This window comes from Pan paniscus, chromosome 7 (genome assembly GCF_029289425.2).
Source record: "Pan paniscus chromosome 7, NHGRI_mPanPan1-v2.0_pri, whole genome shotgun sequence".
NCBI lineage: Eukaryota > Metazoa > Chordata > Mammalia > Primates > Hominidae > Pan > Pan paniscus.
This window is the reverse complement of record NC_073256.2, coordinates 98,678,378-98,700,955: the sequence shown is the minus strand read 5'-3', so window position 1 is coordinate 98,700,955 and position 22,578 is coordinate 98,678,378. Positions and strand designations below refer to the sequence as shown.

At 33.1% G+C, this 22,578-nt stretch overlaps 1 long non-coding RNA gene across 1 annotated transcript in view; it reads right to left on the bottom strand.

Moving 5' to 3' along the window:
- Positions 1-3,619: 3,619 nt before the first annotated feature.
- The window catches only part of LOC130541761 (uncharacterized), a 50,052-nt gene continuing 31,093 nt past the window's right edge, over positions 3,620-22,578 (bottom strand). The window contains exons 3-4 of the long non-coding RNA XR_008955864.1: positions 4,231-4,344; positions 3,620-3,759 (exon numbers count right to left, since the gene is read on the bottom strand). This is a non-coding gene — a long non-coding RNA (uncharacterized LOC130541761). The remainder of the gene's footprint in view (positions 3,760-4,230; positions 4,345-22,578) is intronic.

Here is a 22,578-nt window from a genome sequence, read left to right as displayed (position 1 = left end):
GGTGATTATCAGGGTTTCTTTCAATTATAAACTACTTCAAGATTTTTTAAAAAGCACAATTTCACCTATCTGACTGACTTGAATAAGAAATCAGAGTAGAGTTCTTAATCTTTGAAAAAAATAGGAAGTAAAAATATTTATTCAGTCATTTCATATTCAAGATCCTAATAAAAACCAAGTCTATAGAAACTATATAGAAATATTGAATGAATATAACATGGAGAGTTTTAGGTTTTTAATTTCATCAGATTCAAGTGTTCATCCAAATTATCATCTTTTCTTATGAGAGTCTAAAACTGCTTATATGACACATTCTTTATGTGTAAATTTTAAAAGACCAAGTTAGGGAATGTTTAGATAATAACAATCAATATGTTCCATATTTAATCCCTTCTCTTGTATTATTTTACCTGTGCTTGTACTACTGTTTGTTCTGAATGTACAAAATGTTTGAACTGACTTTTCACCTATATTACAATTTTTATTTAAACTATAGCCCTTAGAACTAAGTAGACAAATACATGTAAGGGAAATGTCACTCTTTTGACGTTTTTGGCTGAAAATCAAAAGAAGAGTATATTTATTTTATCCTTCATGTTTACTGTGCAGACCAAGCCAACACTAAAATGTTTACACATAGAGAGGAAATTAAATGTCTTCCTCAACACCAATATTCCACTGAACTTTCTTTATGTCAGTCACTTGTTTACCCAAAGAAATATGTCGTCATATAAATCTCCCAGTACAGTAGAATATCAAGTGGCTAAGTGATTTGCTTAGAAGAAAACTAATCCATTTCAGTGACAGCATTAAAATTTTCCACAATCAATCAAAAATATAGGACTGAGCCTGGCACGGTGGCTCATGCCTATAATCCCAGCACTTTGGGAGGCCAAGTTGGGTAGATCACTTGAGACCAGGAATTGAGACCAGCCTGGCCAACATAGTGAAAACCCATCTCTACTAAAAATACCAAAATTAGCCAGCCAGTGGTTCACACCTATAGTTCCAGCTACTCCGGAGGCTGAGGCATGAGAATCGCTGGAACCTGAGAGGCGGAGGTTGCAGTGAGCTGAGAATGCCTGAGTGACAGAGCAAGACTCTGTCTCAAAAAAAAAAGAAAAAAAAAAAAAAAAAAAAGAGGACTGAAAAGTAAGAGGAAAAATAATTATATTGAACAACAACAACAAACAAAATAAAAATCCAGCTCTTTCAAATTGAATAAAATGTAAACTTATACTTCTCATTCTGTCTTTAACACTTTTACATATAATACATTTTTATTTACTCAAAAATTTATTTTGTTTAATGCTCATCTTCCATTTATAAGTAAGATTCAATTATGAGGAGTGGAAACATTTTAAATACATATTCCAATAAATGAATTGGCTAAATATATTTGGATGAATTTTGATGGGTACATAATGCAAATACACTTCATTTTGTGAACTTTCAAAATATAGTTCTACCATTCTGCCTTGAATTGTTTCTAATGATAAATTGTCTGTTATTTTAATTTTGTATCTCTGTACATAATGTGTATTATTCCTCTGGTTGCTTTAAAGATTTTTTTCTTCATCACTGATTTTCAGAAAATTAATTATTTGTATCTCTGTAGTCTTCTTCAAGTGTCTTCTTCTTGATGCTCATTAAAATTCTTTCATCTGTGGCTTTATGGTTTTCATTAAATTTTGAAATAGTGTTAGCCATTAGTTATTTTGGAGGGGATTCCAATTATACTTATTTTAGACCATTTTATATTGACCACTTGATATTTCAGACCACTCACCGATTGTCTATTTTGATTAGTATTTTTTTCTTTGTGTTTCATTTCAAATTGTTTCTGTTTGTAGGCCTTTATGTTCCCTAACTTTAATCCTGCAATGTCTCATTTGGTGGGTATATTCCATCTCAGACAATATTTTTTATCAATATTAATTCAATATGACTCATATATATCCTCTATTTCTCATGAGGTACATGTTTTTCTATTTTTGAACAAATTAAACTTATTGTAAGAATACACTTGCCTACTATTTCTAACATTTGTCTCATTTCTGGTTTTCCTGCTGCCCTGCATCCCCAATTCTTTTTTTCTTTCTTCTTTATAAAATAGCATTGTGTTTTATGCTGCTATAACATAATACCAGAGCCTGGTAATTTATGGTAAACAGAAACTTATTTGACTTACAGCTCTGAAAGCTGGGAAGTCTGAGGTCAAGGAGCTGTATCTGATAAGGGCCTTCTTGCCATGTTCACAACATGGTGGGAAGCATCATGTGGGCAAGTGAACACATGAACACAAAGGAAAAGGGGACTGAGTGCTCCATTTTATTAAAAAAAACTCACTTCTGAGATAATTAACCTACTCCTACACTAATGGCATAAATCCATTCACTCCACCCACAGGGCCTAATCACTTTTCACTAGGTTCCAGCTTCCAGCACTGGTGCATTGTAAACTAAGTTTCCAACACAGGCTTTTGGGGGCACCTATTCAAACCAGGTGGCAAGTATTATACATGTTTTCTTTATATTTTAAAGGATTATTTTTTATTATGGAGTTTGTTGTGGAATGTAATTGAATTACTAAATACAGTTTGATTCTTTTGAGGCTGTCTTTTATCATTGCTAGAGAGGTCCAGAGCTGACTTTAGGGCTAAAATGATAAGAAGGCAATACCATTGTGAGTATACTACTCAGTTTCTCATATATTATGAAGTTTTTCCCACTCTGGCTGTTTGGAATTACAAACTTTTCCTGTCCCTAGGGATTTTACGCACGTTTCTGGAGAAGCTTTTACTGCTGTTAGAATGTTTTTCATACACATGTTAGTTAGTACTGCATTGAAAACTGCAGTAGAATCATCTGTCTCCAGAGTGTATATGCACTTGTATTTTCTCTCTCTCTGGTTCTCTCTCTCTCTCTCTCTCTGTCTCTCTCTCTCTCTCTCTCTCTCTCCCCCTCTCTCTCTCTCTCTCAATCTCTCTCTCTCTCTCTGTCTCTTCCTCATTAAATTACTCCATGCATTCTGCCTTGGCCTTCCAGAACTCTTAAACTCTGTTTCCTAAACTCAAGGAAACATCTGGATCATCTCAAATTCCTCTTCCATTCACATTGCTATCTGGAAATTATCTCTGGGCAGAAAGCTAGCATAATTGGAGGGCTTGCCTTATTTCCCTTCTCCTTTCACTAATATTGTGACACTGGCCACTTTTCAATATCTGAACACTGTCTTTAAAAAATATTCTAGCTGTTTTGTTTAATGTCAAAGAGTAAATTGAGTCCCCTATTGTTTTATCATGGATGAAAGCAAAAGTGTATTTATTTCTTTGAATTAATTTGATTTCTTTTAAAACTATTTTTTTTTAGTTTTCTAGAACTAAATTGTACATTTATATAAGAATAAAATGTTTAAAGTTAGGAAATTCTAAAGCTGTGATGAAATAAGTTGTTTCTGGTAAATTGTGTTCAGCTCCTGTGGTTACAGGCAGGTATGTGTTATATATTCCTCCCTGTACAATTTCAGCAACCAAGTGGTACATTACTGTAAAAACAAGTTCCTGACCAAAGTCAAATTCACAAATAAATATTTATTAAAGAGCAGCTCACACATGATCTGTAGTGCAGGAGAAAATCCACTCTTTATTCCCAGGTTACTGACAGAAACATTACACAATAAGTTCTTATGAAAGTAGATGCAACCATGACTTTAAAACAGGAAAGGTAGACCTTCTTACTTAAGTGTCCTGGCCTCTATCTAAAATTAGAGAAGAATACATTTTGTGATTCAGAGATTTCCTCCGATGTTGAGTCACTAAGACAATGTGAATCAGCAAAGAGATCGAGCTGGGCACCATCGTTCATGCCTGTAATTCCAGCACTTTGGGAGGCCAAGGCAGGAGGATTGCTTGAGTCTGGGAGTTCAAGACCAACTTGGGTGACATAATGAAGCCCCTGTCTCTACAAAATTTTTTTTAATTAGCTGGATGTGGTGGCATGCACCTATAGACCCAGCTACTTGGGAGGCTGAAGCAGGAGGATCTCACTAGCCTAGGAGTTCAAGGCTGCAGTGAGCTGTGATCATGCCACTGCATGCCAGCCTTGGTAACAGAGTGAGATCCTCTCTCGGGGGGAAAAAAAAAGATGGAGAGGGAGTAGCTAACAGTGTAATATGAAATTCAGATGAGTGTGGAGTTCCAGAATCCAGAAGTGCTAACATAATACTTACTGTCTGTCACCAACCCTCTGCTTTATCTTGACAAAACATTAGTCAGGCATCTCTCTTTCACACAGGCCCTTGAACTTTAGCTTGCTCCTCTTGTCAGCTTATCTTGTGTGCTTGCTAATGACAGAAGACAAATTTTCTGTCGAACCAGGATTATGCTCCCTTTTGATTACTCAACTTCTCCTTAAAAGTTTCTGCTAAGCATTGCTTATCTCTCCTTACAAAATGAACCTTTTTCTTTTTTTATTTTCACATGCTTGCAGATTTATGAGATAAGAATATTCTGCCTATTGCAATATTCTTTTTGAAGAGAGTCTCTTCTTATCTAAGGCTGAATTTGTCTTTATTTGACAGTTGTCTTTATGTGTAATTCAATGTCACACATATATGTGCATATAAAAGATAGTAAGAAGTTGTACCAGTATGGTATGGCACTGAATAAATATGTGTATCACTCACATGCTTATCACCAGCACCAAAATGAGCTGGGCATTTTTCAAGATCAAAGATCAATCAACTACTGGCCACAACACAGTGGGTGAGTTTGTTTCTGTGTATTGATGCATTCACAGTTGCCAGCAACACTGTAAGGCCAGAGACTCTGTGCCACAGAGACTGTTGCTGGCCAGGCTTAGGCCAGCAAGCCTAAGATATTTACTGTCTGACACTTTATGAAAATATTTGCAATGCCTGTTTTAGATACTAGATACAGCCAGAAACAAGACAAAGTTTTCTAATCTCACAGAGATTATGGTCCTCTTTTGTGGCACCTATACAATTTTTATATAAAACAATTATTTTCTTGAGTGGTTCCTAAAATATGGTGTGAGTCAGGTGGGTGTAGGAAGCATGCCCATTCATCTGTGTATTCCTAAACATCAAGATGAATGCTTATTAAATACTAATCCTTTTGTTTGTCAAAGAAAGGAAAGGAAGAAGAAGGAAGAAAATAATTTTTTCAAGTATGTATTGATCAACTTAATATCCATCGTGTAATTTTCTTGGTAACATGTTTTTGTTGAATAAAATATGGTTTGTTATAGTTGTGAGTGCTTCTAATGTACTCACATCAACATTATAGCATGACTGTAATAATTTCTGTGTTCTGTGAATTTGACGGTAGAAACTTTTTTCTCATTATTTATATTTACCAGTTATTTCATGACTTTTTAAAAAAAGATTTTGGGACTGTATATTATTTTCCTACAGATGTGTTCAAAGGTAAATAATTCATTGCATTTTAAATTATATTTTATGACTTGTATTTGTTCATTGTGTTTAATTTTGCTTCCACTGCAATATTTTTAAGCATTTTAATACAAATTATTTGGGGCCTTTACCAGAGATGAGTATCATGTAATATTAATAATGTCATTAAAAACCCAATAAATCATTAAATATAATGCCATTAGAGATGAAATAAGTAAAAATACATCTTTTTAAAAATCTTCATTATGGTGTAGAAGAAGCCCATAAATTTATGGGTTTTTATGCAAAAGTTTGATGATAGTGCTCTAGGGTCAACTTCCTAATTATATTTTTTGTAATATTAATATTAAAATCAATTTACATTCCATGGAAATTTACCAACTAGTATTGGAGAGAAGAGGCCTTAAGCAGGATAGTATCTAAGGTATGTCAAACTGGGATAATAATTTGCTGAAGATAATTAATGAAAAATCGAGAGTTGAGGGTATCTCACAAATTAATGAAAAAAGTTAAACTTACTGCTGTAATTTCCAGATAGCAGACAGATTAAATATTAAAGGTATTTAAGTTACTGATTTTAGTATTTTTGAAAACATTAAATCATTCTTTAATTTTCATTAATTTAAGTTTCAATTTTTGTCACATTATGAAATGTGAGCTCTTTTAAAACGCAGAAGGCAATACGACGTCAGTAACAATAACAATGACTAAAGTTCCTCTCTCATCTCTTCCTCAACACTTTCCTTTTCAGAGAAGAAAATAACTTAGAAGTGTGCATTTATTTGTGTGTGTGTGTGTGTTTGTGTGTATGTGTGTGTGTGTTGAAATTTATCTCTATATGTTGACAAAACAAAAAGAATTCTTACATATCCTTATTCTTTACTTGTAAACATTTAAGTGATTTTTTTTAATGGGAGATAAAAATTTTTATCTCACTTTCAAACACACATTTTTCTTCATCCATCCTCCACATAAAATTACATCTTCAGTTCTGGTTAAATTCGTATTCAGTATTTTGGTTATTATACTGATATTAAATTCCAACAGTTCTATAGTTATATTCTCCTCCTTGAATAACTTTTATTTTTACTGGAGTTAGTCTTTATATTTTCCTTTTGTTTATTTTATTTTTGTGTTATCTTTGCTAATTCATTTCCAACTCTATAAGATATTGTGATTTAATATCCTATAAGCTTTAAAGCAGAAACATAATTTTATTTCATACCCCTTTCTTAAGCCCTCTAATGTCTTGCTCTGTTTCAAATGCTTTGCTCTCTAGAACTTGCTGTCCTGCTGTTCAAGAACAGCAGGACAGTATTTGTCAGTATTCTATATTTGTCAGTATTCTAGGGATTTTTGTGTGTGTGTGATCTCCCTTCTTCTCTTTCTCTCTCTTGTTTAGTTACACATATTTGGAAGAACACATTATTTCAGAATTTTGTGAAGCTGTACGGATGGTAAGTGTGACATTATACATGACAACATTTATTATATTATCACATTTGATTGATAATGTGGCCAGCAATATAAGTCATATTTGAAAAAAAGCATTTCTACTCAGAATGATAAAAACAATTCATCTTTGTATTAGTGAGGATTCTCCAAAGAAACAATCAAATAGAATGTGTGTGTGTGTGTGTGTGTGTGTGTGTGTGTGTGTGTGTGTGTGTCTGCGTCAGTGTGTCTGGTATTGACTCATGAGATATTGGCTCATATGAAGGATTCGTTCATGAGGTTATGGAAAACAAGAAGTTCCACAATCTGCCATCTTCAAACTGGAGAACCAGGAAAGCCACTGGTGTAGTTAGAAGGCCTGGGAAGCTGGAAAGCTAATAACATAGATTCTATTCTGACTCTGAATGCCTGAGAACCAGGAGCACGGAACGGAACGTGCGAGATCAGCGAATACAATCTTCCTCCACCTTTCTGTTGTATTCACACCCTGAACTGATTGGATGAGACCTACCCACATTCGGGAGAGCAATTCTCTTTACTCTGTCTAGTGATTCAAATGATAATCTCTTCCAGAAACATCCTCATAGACACATGCAGAAATCATATTTAACCAGATATCTAGGCATAGCATGATCCAGTTAAGTAACAAATGAAGCTACTATCACAATTGTCTTCCAGATCCCAGTGACTCTATTTGTTTTTTGTTGAGAACTCTATTTGATTTTTCAGTTCTTGTAATAGGACTTGTTTTGTTTCTGTGAGCTGTTAGAATCTTATTATCTGAAACATTTAAAAATCAGATAATTATGTGCTTTGGCATTAGGTTTTTAAAATTTGTTGTGCAAAGTAATTACATTGTATTTTCAATTTGGAGATTCATAAATATTAGCTCTAGAAAACATTTCTGTTACTTTCTTGATCATTTTTTTCATTCTTTCTGGAATGGCTGTAAGTCAGATTTTGCATTTCCTAAATTGTTTTCCTAGTTTTTATAGCCTTCTCTTTTTAAATTTTACTTTTTTAACTTTTATTTTAGATTCAAGGGTACAAGTGCAGGTTTGTTATATAGGTAAATTGCATGTCACGGGGCTTTGGTGTACCCAGTAGGTTACAGACACTATGCTTATGACACAGGTAGTAAGCATAGTATCTGATAGGTAGTTTTTGATCTTTACTCTCCTCCCAGCCTACACCCTGAATTAAACCTCAGTGTCTTTTGTTCCCTTCTTTGTGTCCATGTGTACTCAATGTTTATCTCCCACTTATAAGTGAGAACATGCAGTATTTGGTCTTCTTTTCCTGCATTAATTCACTTCAGATAATGGCCTACACCTCCATGTTGGTGCAAAGGACATAATCTCATTTTTTTTTGTACGGCTGCATAGTATTACATGGTGTATGTGTACCAGATTTTCTTTCTCCAGTCCACCAGTGATGGGCTCCTAAGTTGATTCCATGTCTTTGCTATTGTGAACAGTACTGCGATGAACATATGAAGGCATGTATCTTTTTGGTAAAATGTTTTATTTCCATTGAGTATATGCCCAGTAATGGAATTGCTGGGTCAAATGGTAGTTCTGTTTTAAGTTCCTTGAGAAATCTCCAACCTGTTTTCCACAGAGACTGAACTGTTTTACATTCCCACCAACAGTGTATAAGCATTCAGTTTTCTACATAGACTCATTACCATATTACTTTTTGACTTCTTAGTAATAGCCACTCTTACTGGTGTGAGATGGTATCTCATTGTGGTTTTGATTTTTATTTCTCTAATAATTAGTGATGTTAAGCATTTTTCATTAAGCTTGCTGGGCATGTTTATGTCTTCTTTTGAGAAGTGTCTGTTTATGTCTTTGCTCACTTTTTAATGAGATTGTTTGCTTTTTCAGGTAAATTTATTTATGTTCCTTATAGATTCTGGATATTAGACCTTTGCTGGATACATAGTTGCAAATATATTCTCCCATTTGGTAGGTTATCTGTTTACTGTGTTGATAGTTTCTTTTACTGTGCAGAAGCTTTTTAGTTTAATTAGGCCCTATTTGTCAATTTTTGTTTTTGTTGCAATTGCTTTTTGTGTTTTCTTCATGAAATCTTTGCCAGGGCCTATGTCCAGAATGGTATTTCCTAGGCTATTGATAGGGAGAGGAAGCAGAGAAATTCTAGGCAGAAAAGGGCAGATCCCTAACAAAACCCCACCCTCAAGCCTGAAACTGCAGCCCAAAGTGAGAACTTACATCCTTGTTTCTCCACTTGAATGTTGCCTTTTCCAAAACCACCCAAAAACTTGCTAACTCTTTACCTCTACCTATCTTGATTTTGTTTCAGAAACATCGGTGGCACAATTATGCTTGGGGGAATATAAAATCTTTTTTAGATGTAACAAAGATGCATAAAACCTTAAGTTTTTCCAAGAAGATTAATTACCATCCTAACATCATTAGTCTCCCTGCTATATTGCCAGTAAAGACCTTAACTTCTTGAATAATGCATAGCTAAACAGATTTTATAGAAATACCATTTAAACAGTGAAACAAAGTTTGGTCAGCAAAATATTTGGCTAGAGAAAGCTGTATAGGAAAATGGAGTATTTCTTTTTATAGATGGAAGAGAGTTGTTTCTGTGCAGTGACATGCTAGATTCATATGACAGACAGCTTCTCATTTTACTTCAAAGCTAACCTGGTTAATTAATAGATTCTGCTAAGTGTGGTCTCCGTTGTATACAGTGACAGAGAAAAGCAAAACAGCAAAAATGGGAAGAGTCAGCATTAGATGATGTACGCAAAGGTGGTGGGGCATTTTTGGTAGAGTATATTCTAAATCTCCAGGAATTCCATGCCAATTTGACTATTTTAAGAAAATAAGCTAGGAAATAATTTACTCCCTAAACACTTACTTTCCAAGCCTATTTTATTTGGATTCTATCATCATAAATAAGTTTAGCTGGTTTGGAAAAAGTACCACAATTCTCTTATCATGTTGTGTTAATTATCTGGTTGTATGGCTTCTCTAAATAAGGTTCATTGTCAAACACCATTATTTCAGAGCTGCTTTTATCTATATGACAACGGTTGTGCATGTGCATAATTTTAATAGAACTAAAATACCCAGCCACATCCAATTGGCCATGATATATGCATAAGAGCATGCTTTGTAGCATAGCCTTAAAATACTTTTTTTTTCTTCTGAAAACCCTGTTGAAAATTAGAGTCACCTACTTGTTGCATCTTACTCAATTTGACTATGGAGCATGTAGATAACCGACAATATACAGGGGCTTTTTGTATAGTCTGTAATAAATTAATTAAAAATTCTTCAGTGCTTAATGGTTAGCATAGAGAAAATTTGTCACTTTTTTCACTAGTTCAGTTATTAAGCGCACACATGTATTGTACATGTGCTTAATTCTGTGTTTTCTCTCTGTTAGTAACATATGCTTACTGATTTGCTTTTTTTATCATGAAAATTGCCTACATAATCTAGAGCAGTTCTTATATGTGTTCTGTCTATAAAATGTTCAATTTATCAACAAACTCTGATTAAACACAAAGCTTAACATTTGGATTATCTCTTCTTATTAAATGTAATAGATTGGATTAATTAAACACTGGGTCAGAGAGATTTACAATTGCTCAATTTATTTGTTTTTTCTAAATAAAGGACAAATACATCAAATTGATTAATGCAGATATTCCTGTTTTCCTTATAATAACTAATAAATAGCTTAGTTACAGGCAAATAAAGAAATGAAAATATTTTTGATAGTTTCACCTTCATAGTGGTATAAAATCACATTTTATCATTCACCTCATAGATATATATCATTTGCAGAATATTTGAAAATAGAAATAATGAAACTGTTTTTTTCTCATTCTTCCTTTATTCTCAACTACACTCCATCAATAAAGAAGACTCCAACTTACTTTAGATTCATTAATATTTGAATTATCATTAACAAAGTATTAATGTCGGCTACAACAATATATTTCCTAAGGTTTATCTGTTTGGGGACAACTGATAAATATTTGTCATCTGATGGTAATAGAAAGTTGTTAACAGACGATTAAATGAGAGGTGAAAAGTAGATATTAAAGTGCTTATAGTACAATAATACTATTTTTATAAGAAATGTACACAGCTGAAACTTTTATTCCCCTACAGAACAGGTGCCTTCAAACTGTTTCATCATTAGAAATATTTGTACATTCTAAGCTCATCGAAAAGAGAAGTAGATTCAGTACAAACTTATTATGTGTCAAGTATACTTTCAACCCTGGTAGGATGGATAATATTCCTAGGACACATCCTTTGATATTATTAACCTTATAAGACTATTGAATAGGGGTGAATATATTCTTCTAATGTTTTACAATATGGCATCAAATATCTGCTCCTCAAGGAAGCATTCCTCTTATTTGACATTTATTCTCCTTAGAGACTAAATTGTCTTTGATATAAATTTTGCCACATTTTATTATAATGGTCTAAGTCCTTCATTTGAAATGCTCTATATTCTCTTCACACTTTGTGCCAGTTATCAATTTATTGCCTCTCAGCTACAAATTTACTCTTTACTACCTGTTCTGCAATAATGGACCACTGCCATATGTACACACAATAAATCTTCCATCTAGCCTTCCTGAAAGGGCTGTGGCCGTTTACAAGAGTGACTGCATAGGGGAAAATAAAATGAGCTAAACTTTTGGAGATTACGAGGCCCTGACTTTGAATGAACACTAATTTGTGGGGACCCCCAAAATTGCACTGTGGTCCACCAGAGAGGGAACATAAAGTGCTCTGGTGATAGATGGAGACTGAGGTCAAACTCACAGTGGGCCCAGTGGGTCCAGAGGTCTATCCTGTGTTTTTCACTCCAGTACCTGAATCTGTAATTGGGATAGGCATGTTTAGTCACTGGAAAAATCCCCACAGTGGCTTCATGACTTGCTGGATAAAAGGGCAATGGCATAGCTGAAAGTGATTTATTTTTAAAAAACTGACAAGACTCTATCAGCTTAAAAAGTGTTACCAACTGATGTTCACTGCATTAGGGATACAAGAGATGAGAAAAAAAATTACTAAGATTTGTTGTATGTACACCAAGGATGGTAGCTCTATTAATGATAGTCCCATTAAATACTGTGTCTCTGACTAAATATATGAAAAAAATAATCGTAGATGTAGGTATGTGGTCTTCTCTTTCAGCAATCCCAAAGTTATCTGAATGTTGTGGCTGCATTTCGAATTGGATTAAAGAGCCCCACCACTAATGTCCATTTGACAATATGACAAGAGACCAAAGCAGTAAATAGTGAGCTGAAACCCAAGCTGGAGAACAGATACAGCCCATTGTCTAAGATTATTAGAACACTGAAGGAGTATTATGATTTTTCTGAGAGTGGGGGCAGAGAGAGTACAAATTATGCCGGCAAAACTACATTGGTGAATGGTTGTATTAGTGTGTTTTCACAGTGCTATAAAGAACTTCTTGAGACTGGGTAATTTATGAAGAAAAAAGTTTTAATTGACTGACAGTTCCACATGGCTGGGGAGGCCTCAGGAAACTTACAATCATGGTGGAAGGTAAAGGGGAGGCAAGGACCTTCTTCATAAGGCGACAAGAGAGAGAGAGAGTGAGGAGGGAACTGCCAAACACTTTTAAACCACCGGATCTTGTGAGAACTATCTCACCATCATAAGAACAGCATGGGGGAATCCACCCCCCATGATACAGTCACCTCCCACCAGGTCCCTCCCTTGATGTGTGGGGATTACAATTTGAGATGAGATATGAGTGGGGACATAGAGCCAAACAATATTAATAGTAAACAATTAATGTTTGAACAGGTATGGTGTGTGTGTGTGTGTGTGTGTGTGTATATATATATATATATATATATATATATATATATATACATGCACATATATATAAGCACACGAAACAATGAAAGAAGAAATACATAATTTATAAAGTGACCATGAGTGCTAGCAATGTGGAAAGATTTGCAATTTCCAATATGGAGTTTATCGTAAATGTCTTTGAGCTGGTGACATTGGGGAACAAATAAATTAGAGAAGAACTTATTTAAGTAACAGTTTTTTTGTTCGGACTTTTACTTTTTAAACAGGGAAATAATATTATTGAAGCAAAGCCAACTTAGGTATGGGGAGAAAGTCAGCACAATATTGATTCCTTCCCAAGGATAAACATTTTGAGGCAAACAACAGTTTTCCTTTTAAACATCTTAGGTGGTAGTTTCCAAGCCTCACAAGTGCAGGTTCCAATTTACTTTTTTCCATGAAAGAGTGTTCAATTTAGGAAATTGTCCTAAAAAAGAGTTAAACGAAAAGCAATTTGACAAAAGCATAGAAACAAATCCTGAGATTATTTTGTTAATTATGAGTTTCACATAAGCAGCAAAAGAAAATGTGGCAGAAATTACAACAGCAGGCTGTAGAAATCACCATAAATTGTTAAAATCTAAATACTTTATACCTTATTGAAGAATATCAAATTTCAATGACAACTCTCATAAATTCGATATTAAGTGATACAATCAATATATTAAAACATACGGTTGAACTTTTTTTTTTTTGTGGAGCATAGATTTAAAATGTTAAAGACATTGTTTTACTAAAGAAAATTCAAGAACACAGAATTCTCCCTAGCTAGTAGTCTGATTCATCTGATTAATTATCTAAAATTTTAAGGAAAGTGTTTTTTCTATCACAGTATTTAAACCTCGCAATAAATAGTGGGCCTCAATTACTGCTAACCTATTGATTCTGATGAATCCTGTGGTGATTAAAATGCATTAAATAATCTTTAATGCATATAAGGAGCTTTTGAATTTCTAATGTAAATTTGAATTGAAAAAACTTAAACTTTGATGTGGTAGAAATGAACTCATTTTAGAAATTCTAAAATAGGTTTTAATATTTACTGCTTTTACTTGCTTGGTGAAGTTCAATGCACAGGCTATAGTATTAAGTTTTAAAAAACTACTGTAAGGAAAATCGATATATACCCACAAATTCTATAATAAATCGAAGGATTTATGTAACATAAATTAAAATATCATTGTTTTAGAATACCTGTTATGGTGTTATTTTGTATACATAAAAAGGCATTTTAAATATAGCTGATAGTTTATATTTATTAAGATATAAGACTTAACTATATGCTTTTCTCATTATAACATGTCATTGTCCATGAAATTGTTTAAATATTATTACAATATAATAATGGTTTGTCCTTGTTTACTAGATTACCAAATATATTCATCAGTGTTAGTATGTAGCGGATAGCATGTATTTTAAATACAACTGTAGAAAGTGAATTTATTTAAACCCTACAATCTGAAAAATAATGGTGCAAATACATATAATTCTTACAAGATGCAATGAGCATACATTTTTAATTGAGACAGAAAAGCTGATTTAAATGGTCATAATTAAATGGTGATAATTTAAACTTTTCAACTGAGTATTTTCATTGACATCTTCTGCAAAATTAGTTCATGTGTAGTTCTCAGATTTCCACAGCTCCAAGTCAAAACTAATTAAACTTAGGTTAGAAAGCCACAATTGAAATTGTTAGCTTAATTGGTTATTTGATAATTAAATATTTTACAAAAATGTGTTCTGAAGTTTTCCTTTCACCTAGTTTGAATATATCACTGATGTTTTATTAGTTTATTATATTAAAGAAGTGATATTTTAATGTATAATTTTGATATGTATAAACCTAAAATAGATTATTTTATAAATGAAATAATTATTCTATGCAGAAAAGAGGTGTTGAAAGTAATGAATTGTCATGAATAAATCACTAGAGTTAGATCTATAATCAACATTAAATATAGAAACAAATGTGGGGAAAGAATAAAATCATGTGGATCCCTGATATAACACCCTAATTTAGTAATGTTAATGTGCAGATGGAAACAATAAGCTCATTTTCTGAAACATTTAATTTTGAACTAATTTTAGGCTTGCAGAAAAGTTGCATAAATGTTACATGGAGTATTCATATATTCCTCACCAGCTTCACCTAATGTTAGCAACTTATATGATTACATGTAATTATCAGGAAGAAGAAATTAATATTGGTACAATATTAGTAACTAAAATGGAAACCTCATTTAAATTTCATCTTTTTTTCTACTAATGTTATTTTTTTTTTCGAGAATCCTACTGAGGATTTTACATTGCATTTCATTATGATTTCTCCTTAATCTCTTTCAGAACTTCAGTCTTTTCAGTATTTCCTTGTCTTTTATGATCTGACACTTTGGAAGAGTACTAATTAGTTATTTTTAGAATGACCTTCAACTTTGATTTGTCTGATATATTTCCACGATTGAAATGAGGTTATCATTTTCAGAAAGAACACCACAGAATTGATATGGTACCCTTACTAGTATATCATAGCATGGGGCTCATCATGCCAATGTTTTAGTACTGGGGATATTTTCTTGATCATTCTGTTAACTTGGTATCTGCTGGATTTATCAAGTGTAAGGTTATTAACTTGACCCTTGTGTTTAATAAATATTTTGGGAAATATATTCGAGAATATGGACATGTTTCTCCTATAACCCTTGTACACTGATTTTAACATTCACTGGCAAATCTTGTCTTCAATAATTATTAGGGGGATTTGCATAATGGTGATTCTTTATTTCCCTCTTTCCTTTTACACATATAAAAACCTCTTGTTAGAAAAAACTGTTCATTTGCCTTCATTTATAAATTTATATCAGCATGGTCTCATTCACGTTGATTTTATACATGAGGTTATAACTTAATGTTATCCTTAATGTTGTTGCTCAAATTAATACAGCTTTGACTACTAGGGGCTCCTCCAAGTTGACCACTTTGGTTCTTTTTTAAAGCCCTCATTTTATTTATTCATTTTTTGAACAGTTTATTACTTTCTGATGCCAAAAGATATTCCAGGTTAACTTGTGCTTTCCCTGGAATCACCTAATTCTCCAAGGATCCCATGTTCCTTTTATTGAAGATTAGTTTTTAGAAACTAAAAGTGATTGCCAGGTATGCTCACTTTTACGGTTTAATTTTGTTTGTTAATTTTGGGGGTATATTAAGAGTAAATAAAATAGTACTACGGTTCTAAGGGTCATATTGTTACTGCAAGGAGGACCTTGAGTGTGAGTTTTCCAGATCCTTGGCATTTTGAACAAAGAATTGGACAAAATGCACAAAGTAACAATGTAACAAAACAGGGATGAAGCAGTGAAAGCAGAAATTTATCAAAGCAAGAAAGGACTCCATAGGGTGGAAGTGGGTGCAAGCAAGCAACTCAACTGCCAGGTTACATGTTACAAAGTTTTCTGGGTTTTAGGAACTTCTTCTTGAGGTCCCTATTGGTTACCCCTTATCCGGATGAAGGATTTGGTCTGTGGCTAATTAAAGGCTGAAGTGGATGAATTGGCATTCTATGCAGATGAAGGGATGGCCCATGCTTGGCCCCCAGGCCAATCCAGGGCACTTTCCCCTTCCATCTGGTGGAAGGAGAAGATTGTAGGGAGAGTAGCCTTTGATCTTTTGTTACTCAGCATGGGGCATGGGGTTTTTCCCTTTGGGTTTAGCTTTAGGAAGTTTGTGTTAATTAGCCTTATGTTTCCTGCCCACAGACCTTGGTGGTTTCTCTTTAAGGAAGTCAGCACAAATTGGCCTTAGATTCCCTGGCCCCAGACCTTAGTGATTTTCCTTGACTCCGCATAAATTGGTCATAATTTTCCTGCCTCTAGACTCTATTCTCCTGTCTTACTATGTATAAAATATATATACTGAGAGATCCTCAGACCTTTTACTATCCCTGACACACTGACCTTCCATTCCATTCTTCTTTCCACTTCTTTCCCACCCACTCCTTGTAGGTAAGTAATCTCATGGGGTTCTTGCTTACCTTTCCTTTCAGTTCTGATGGGGTCAGTTTTGCTTTTCTTAGGAAACTTCCCATTTTACTGAGGTTTTCAAATTCATTTAATAGAGATCTACAAAGTCTTCTCTTATGATTTACTAACCATTTCTTCTGTTTCAATGATTATTCCTTTGTCATTTCTTATTTTGTATCACCAAGTTTCCTCCCCTTTTCTTATGATTAACTTATCTTACAGCTTTATGTATTTTAACTTTCTTAAATACCATGATTTTGATTTATTCATTAGATCGATTACTTGTCTCTGTAATTGTTTTTATCAAAAATGTCAAAAAAACTTTTCTTTGATATACTTTTATTTCCTTTATTATACTTTTTGTTTATTATTTACTTTCTAGTTTACTTTATTAACTAGAAATTTAATTGATATATTTTTTCTTTTCTCTTTATTGATAAAACTATTTAATGCTATTAATCATCCTCCGAGAACTGTTTTAATTGAATTTCATTGATTCTGATATACAAAGCTTCTGTCATTATTTCTTTTCTTTTCTTTTTTTTTTTGAGATGGGGTCTTGCTCTGTTGTCCAGGCTGGAGTGCAATGGCATGATCTCGGCTCACTGCAAGCTCCGCCTCCAGGGTTCATGCCATTCTCCTGCCTCAGCCTCCTGAGTAGCTTGGACTACAGGTGCCCACCACCACTCCCTGCTATTTTTTTTTTTTTTTTTTTTTGTATTTTTTTAGTAGAGACAGCATTTCACCATGTTAGCCAGGATGGTCTCGATCTCCTGACCTCTTGATCCACCTGCCTAGGCCTCCCAAAGTGCTGGGATTACAGGCATGAGCCACCACGCCCAGCCTTCTGTCCTTATTTCTCAAATGTTCTTTAATTTTAGTTTATTTTCCTCCTTTTACCAAGCAGTTATTTAATGAAAGGTTTTATGTTTGTTTTGTTTGTTTTAATTTCCCAGGGGAAGAATCTTTTTGTTTCATTCTTTTGTTTGTAAATTCTAGTTTTATTGCACTGTAATCAGTGAGTGTTGCTTATAATCTTCCTACTTTATGGAAATTACTGATTTTTTCTTTGTGACTTATATATGATTCATTTTTCTGTGTATTTTTTGAACTTTGAGAAGAAGGTGTTTGTTTTACTAAAAATGTTTGAAGTTTGATTTATTTTCATAGTATCTACCACATTTATTATATTGATTAGATCTTTTATCTCCTCAATTATTTTTTTTTGTCCACTTCATTTGTCTTGTACTGAGAGTGATGTATTAAAGAGTGATTTTACTAGTATGTTTATATCAATATCTCCTTGGATCTCCTATTACCAGCTTTATAGAGTTGGTTGCTGTGTTTTTTGATCCATAAGTAGTAATAAATTTACATATTCATTATGGATTATAGCTCTTAGCAATTAAGTTTGTCCTTTCTTATCATGGTTACTGCATTGACGCTTGTATCCTATTTTGATAACAAGATTGATACTTCTGTTCTCATTTTGATCCCACTTGCTTTGTATACTTCTGCTAATTTCTTTTTGGTCTTTTCAAAACCTTCATTTTAGAATTGCTCCTTGTAAAAAGCTGAAACTTGGGGTCTGACTTGCAACACTCTTAAACATCGTTTTCTTCTAATAAGTGAAACAAGTGCATTCACATTCATTGTTATGATAAATGCGTTTGATGACATATTTATCATATGTGTAGCTATGCACATATTGTTTATTTGCTCTATGTATTTCTCCATGAAATATATTCTTTAATTTGTGCTTTAAAAATTCAAGGTAGTACTGATAAAGGTTGTATTTTTGTTTGACAAGATATGATGGTACTTGTAAATTCTTAAATCCCTTTTGTCCCCTTCATTGTTCCTTCACATTTTAAGACTATTTTTAGAGCACTTTCAGGTTTACAGCAAAATTGAGCATAAGATACAGAGATATCTTATATACCCTCTTTCCCCACACATACATTGTCAACATCCTTCACCAGAGTGACACATTTGTCCCAATTGATGAACCTCTGCTGACACATCATTGTCACCCAGAATTTTTACTTTCTATTTGTTTGGAAATAGTTATAATGACATATATCTAATATTATAGTAACATACAGAGTAGTTACACTGCCCTAAAAATTCTCTGTGCTCCACCTACTCATCCCTCCCTCCTCTCTAATCCCTAGCAACCACTGATAATTTTTACTTTTTCCATAGTTTTTCAGATGTCATATGGTTGGAATCATACAGTATGTAGTTGGGCTTTTTTTTTGCTTAGTAATACCCATTTACTTTTCCTTCATTTTTTTTTTCATGGCTTAAAGACTCATTTCTTTTTAGTGCTGAATAATATTTCACTATCTGGATGTACCACAGTTTATTTATTCACTTACTGAAGGATATCTTGGCTACTTCCAAGTGTTGGCAATTGTGAATAAAGATTTTATAAGCATTCATGTGCAGGTTTTTGTGGGGACTTTAGACTGTAACTCATTTGGGGAAATAATAAGGAGCATAATTGCTGGATCCTATCATAAGGATATATTTAGTTCTCTACAAAACTGCCAAACTGTCAAAAAGTAACTGTACCATTTTGCATTCCCACCACCAATGAATGAGAGTTCCTATTGCTTCACATACTTGCCTCCATTCAGCTCTGGATTTTGGTTATTCTAATAGGTAGGTAGTGTATCTAGTTGTTTTAATTTGCATTTTCTCAATAACATATGATGTGGAACAGTTTTTCATATATCTATTTGTCATCTGTGTGTCATCTTTGTTGAGGTCTTTGGCCAACATTTTTATTGGGTTGTGTTTTATTGTTGAGAATGAAGGTTTTTTGTGTATTTTGGATAATAATTCTTTATCTGGTAAGACTTTGCAAATATTTTCTCCCAGCCTGTGGCTTTTCTTCTTTTCATTTCACTGACAGTGTCTTTTGCAGAACATAGGTTTTTAATTTTAATAAAGTCCAGCTTATTGGTCTTTCTTTCATGGATCATGGCTGTGGTGTTGTATTTTTAAATTTACTGTCAAACCCAAGATCATCTGGATTTTTTCCTATGTTATTTTCTAGAAGTTGTATAGTTTTTTTTTCTTTCATTTATGTCCATGATATATTTTAAGTTAATTTTTGTGAAGGTTGTAAGGTCTGCATCTAGATTCATTTCTTGCATGTGCATGTTCAGTTGTTCAAGCACATTTAATTGAAAAGACTATTTTTTTCTCTATTGTATTCCCTTTGCTCCTTTATCAAAGGTCAGTTGCCCATATTTATAGGAGTCTATTTTAGGGTACTCTATTTCTCTTCCATTGATCTATTTATTCCTTCACCAACACCACACTTTCTTGATGCTGGTACTTGTTCCTATACTTATATTATCAGTTCTTAAGCCCCTGTTGCTCCCTTTTCTGTTCTTTAACATTTTATTATCTGTTTACCAATTTAATAAAATATATCTTTAAAATATTCTGGGTATGAATGAATGTAGCTATTGTAACTTTTAAAAGGTGTTTTATGTTTTGTACATTAAAAAATAAAAATAACTGAGCTCAGTTACAATAGCCTAGTAACAAAATATCTTCATATCTGAAAGTAAATGGTTTGTATTGAAAATAAAAGGTATAGTCTTCATATTCTTATATGAAACAAAAAGAAAAAAAGACACGTAATTGTAACAAACTGATGTGAAGACAAAAATGAATTGAACTCATACAAAAATTTATTTTGAACTCTCTAGGATAATTCATCATTATTTTGGGTAATATGCTGATAACACAGTTGCTTTTCTAAGAAATACTATTTTCTTGAAACTGGCATTCATATGGAGAACATGCTTGGCATGAACATGGAGCATATGATCCTTAATTTATTTCACATGCAAGACCAAACATTTTGCATATTTTAAAAGTAGTATTTATTATCTTTCACATGTATAAATAAAGCCACACTTTAGCTTGCAAACAATAGAATAATATGTATTTTGAAAAGATTAAGTGTTTAAAATGCTAAAATCTTATCAGAAATAATGGCTAGGGTATGAGGTAGAAAAAAACAAAATTCAACATAATGCTAAAACAAATGGCCAAACAAATAATACTAAGGAACAAATGTTAAAAGACATATACAGAACATATGTGGATAGCTATGTAAATTTATTTTTTAAAGAACAAAGCAATGTATATATAAATGTAGAGAGACAGGATATTTTTGAATTGAAAGACAATAACATTAAATAGGAATATGTCAAAATTAATAAATACTAATTACAATCAGAATTTTCGTCTTTTTTCCAGTATAATAAATTTAAATTTCACTAATTTAAAAATTAATACATACCTGATAGTTTCCCATATTTTGTTATTTTGTTCAGCTGAACATGTAGTAGAGCCCAATACATGTGGAAAAGAAATATTAGGTGGGTTATATTTTTTTTTACCAGACATTACAAATTATTATGAATTTACTTAATCAAAAACCTGATATTGGAAAAAAATAGGTAATACAATTTATATCAGGCTAGAAATAGTAGCACATATGTATGAGATCTCATAGGTATAGCATACCAGTAGGAAAAACACGTTTTCAGTATACAATGATGTCATGATTTAAAGACATTGGAAATTTGTTTGAAAAACAATATATCAATAATATTGAAATTTAAAGTTTGACTGTCCTTTGCCTCATCATGATAATTTTAGGAAATTTATTAACTAGAAATAAGGGTAGAAATAGGTGCATTTGTTTGCACTGTGAAAATTAGAAATATTCTGAATATCCCAAAATAGAGAAATGTTTGAAGAAATTCATTTCTGTTATATAATATTTTACAGCTTTGAAACAATAAATCTGGGTTGATTACCTGAAATGATACCTAAAATAAAATAATTGGAAAAAGTAGGTATCAGTGAAATATGAATAGCATTATATTGTTGTCTTTAAGCTCCTCCAAAACCCAGTGTGTATGTACACAAACCACACACACAGCATGGAAAATATAGGATTGTATTCACTAGTCTGTTTATATTACTTCTATGAAGTAGGTGTGTTTGATGTGTGGGTGGAGGATTATTTGCCTATTTACACATCTTCTCATTGTTTCACGTGTTATAACAAAAACTTGTTAAAATAAAATATTTAGTAAAAAAATTAAAATGTGTAAAATACTTTTGTAAGGAACATATCTAAGTTCTAGAGTATGGATAGTCTGGCTACCTAGAACAGGCTCAACTTTATTACTCCCCCAGCTGTCTAATATCAGAAAGTAATAATTTTTCTACAAAATTCATTTGTTAGGCCGGGCACGGTGGCTCACGCCTGTAATCCCAGCACTTTGGGAGGCCGAGGCCAGCTGATCACGAGGTCAGGAGATCGGGACCATCCTGGCTAACACGGTGAAACCCTGTCTCTACTAAAAATGCAAAAAAATTAGGCGGGCGTGGTGGCAGGTGCCTGTAGTCCCAGCTACTTGGGAGGCTGAGGCAGGAGAATGGCGTGAACCCAGGAGGCGGAGGTTGCAGTGAGCCAAGATCGCGCCACTGCACTCCAGCCTGGGCGACAGAGAGAGACTCCGTCTCAAAAAAAAAAAAAAATTCATTTGTCAAACAATATTACTAATATAATTTGAGTATGCTGCGTAAGATTATGCATTAGGAACTTTTAGTTGCTCAGAGATACTTTTAACATACAATTATTTTTTTCTCATCTGAGTTGTCTGAAATACTGACATGCAGATAAATGAGGTAGTTACTATATAAAATACCTTTACTTATTT